Here is a 2,494-nt window from a genome sequence, read left to right as displayed (position 1 = left end):
GGAGAGACAAATGAGGAGTTTTTTCTTAATTGGTAGAGTTTCTGTTGGGGTCATAAAAATATCTTGGAAATAGAGATGATGGTGCATTAACTATGGGGATGGACTTAATGATACTGAATTGTACACTAAAAAATACTGGAATGGGAAATTCAATGTTATATATATTTTGCCAGAACTTTAGAAAAGAAAAAGCAACAAACTGTTTTTTTTTTAAGATGGAAGTTTTAAAATATAGGTAATTTTGTGCTCACTTCTGTAGGACATATACTAAAACTGGAATGATACAGAGAAGATTAACTTTGCTCCTATGCAAGGATGACATGCAAATTCATGAAGTGTTCCATATTTTTAAAACTAAATTTTTAAAATAAAACAAAATAGTTACTTTTGAAAGAACAAGAAACCACCCAGTCATTGCAGTAGGCCACATCATGTGAATGTGTCCCTAATGCTAGTTTGTTTGAGATTGTGGAGGACATCTTTCTGCAGGGGAACTAGCCTGAGTACTAGGGTGCCTCTTGCCACACCCATCCTTGGAGCCATCACCCCTCCTCCCTACCCAACCACCTACTCCAAACTGTGGCTCTTGAAGTCTTTCTTCTCCAAGTTGAGAGTCCCAGCCCTTTCATCCTTCCTTGGGGGCAAAGGATCCCTCTGCCTCACCTGCCAGTCTTCTCTGAGGATCTACTGAATTTAGGCTGCAAACCTGGATTTTTGCACCCTGACTGATGCAGTTAACAGGCTACTGCCATATTTGTGCTCACTGTCAGGTGAAATCCTTTGCATTTGTCAGAAAGCAAAGGTTATGGCCAGAAGGTCTGAGACCCACTGGTCAATCAAGTAACCAGGGAGCGAGGTCAGAGAACCCTAAGGGCCCACGCCAGGAAAGAAAAGGGTTAGAGCCACAGCCCCAAAATGTTGTGAGTCCCGATGAGAAAACTAAGTGTATTATATATATATAATATTATATATATATATTATATATATATATATATATTAAAGATTTTATTTTAGAGAGAGAATAGCGAGAGCAGGAACACAAGCCAGGGGAGTGGGAGAGGGAGAAGCAGGCTTCCTGCCCAGCAGGGAGCCCGATGTGGGACTCGATCCCAGGACCCTGGGATCATGACCTGAGCCGAAGGCAGATGCTTAATGACTGAGCCACCCAGGCGCCCGAGAAAACTAAGTGTATTATAAAAATAACATAAAGCAAGTTTACAGTAGAACACTATTAAAAATCATTCAGTAATATCCGAACTGGGAAATCCTGGTATGAAAGCTCTTTCCAGGGGTCCTTGGAGAAGACCTGATCCCATGTCTTTGGGGAAGAAAAAATATATATATTATAAATTATACATATAGTTTGTTTTGTTTCTTAAAAATCAAGGATATTTTAAAACTCTCTGAAAGGATGAAAGTAGATGGCTTAGCATAGTTCTCAATGGCCAAAGGGTGACAATTTGGAATGAAAAAGAGCACTAATTATCCTCAAAAGGGGAAAAGTTTAAGAAAAATATGAAGTCCTTCTAATGCAGAAAAGGGAAGACCATAATAGAAGAACCTAATGTTTATTAACTTTAGTAAGCACTATGGAGTCTGTGGGAGTCCTATTCTTGGTTCAGGGTATATGTCACAATGAAACATAGATCCACCTTTGTTTCTACATAATAGGGGAAGAATTGACTAAGGGAACTCTGATGGCCAGAAACTGACAGGAAAGGTCAGGACTACACCACCAACACCGGGAGAGGGGACACCTGGGGTCATGCATGCTGCATCAGTCAGCAGGTAGAAAAACTCTTCAAATGCAAGTAATGGGCTCATCCAAAGGCAGTGGAAGATCCTCTCCGGGGGAGGGGACATCAGTGGAAACCTCTTGACTCTGGTGTGAGGCAATCTCAAGGTGACTATAAAGAAGGTTGATGGGTTATGACAAAGACAGCCCAAACCAACGTGGGACACCCTATGTCTAGGGTCTTTTTGGACGTGGGGACAGGGAGGGAGCCAATCAGGCAAAAGAAAGTCATGGACTTTGCCGTTTGCCCTAACCCAGACCTCTTTCTGGCCTCAGTTTAAGCCTGGACTGGGCAACCCTCTGTCCTTCCTTCCATCACTCACTGCCTGCATTCACCCCTGTTGTGTGGGATCAGCCCCTTACTACCACCCCCATCTCCAACCCCCCCCCCACCTCCACCTCCGAGGAATCGGCACCTTCCTCAACACCAGCTGTGTGCTCCCGCCCCTCTCCACCCCACACCCCTTCCTCCACTTGGCACTGCTCCCAGAGCCATCCAAGGGTTATTTAATCCATACTTTACTCCTTTCCCCTAGCATGCCGGCCCTCTGTCCTCGGCCCAGCGGGGAGACAGTTCCCACAATATTTCTGCTCTTCCCAAGACTGCTGCAGGGCAAAGGGACAGCAGACCTCACACAGCGAGTAGCCGTACAGGAAGCGCCTTGTTTGTTCCCATAAATAATATAATCCGGTCCAAGG

General features: G+C 44.2%; 1 non-coding gene across 1 annotated transcript; it reads left to right on the top strand.

The window, feature by feature from the left end:
- Window positions 1-243: 243 nt before the first annotated feature.
- Window positions 244-350, top strand: LOC118012710. Its single transcript, XR_004679782.1, has one exon. It is a non-coding gene; the product is annotated as a U6 spliceosomal RNA (small nuclear RNA).
- Window positions 351-2,494: the final 2,144 nt, after the last annotated feature.

The sequence above is a fragment of the Mirounga leonina genome, unplaced genomic scaffold (assembly GCF_011800145.1).
Source record: "Mirounga leonina isolate KUSES-001 unplaced genomic scaffold, KU_Mleo_1.0 Mir_151, whole genome shotgun sequence".
NCBI lineage: Eukaryota > Metazoa > Chordata > Mammalia > Carnivora > Phocidae > Mirounga > Mirounga leonina.
This window is presented reverse-complemented; position numbering and strand designations above follow the sequence as displayed.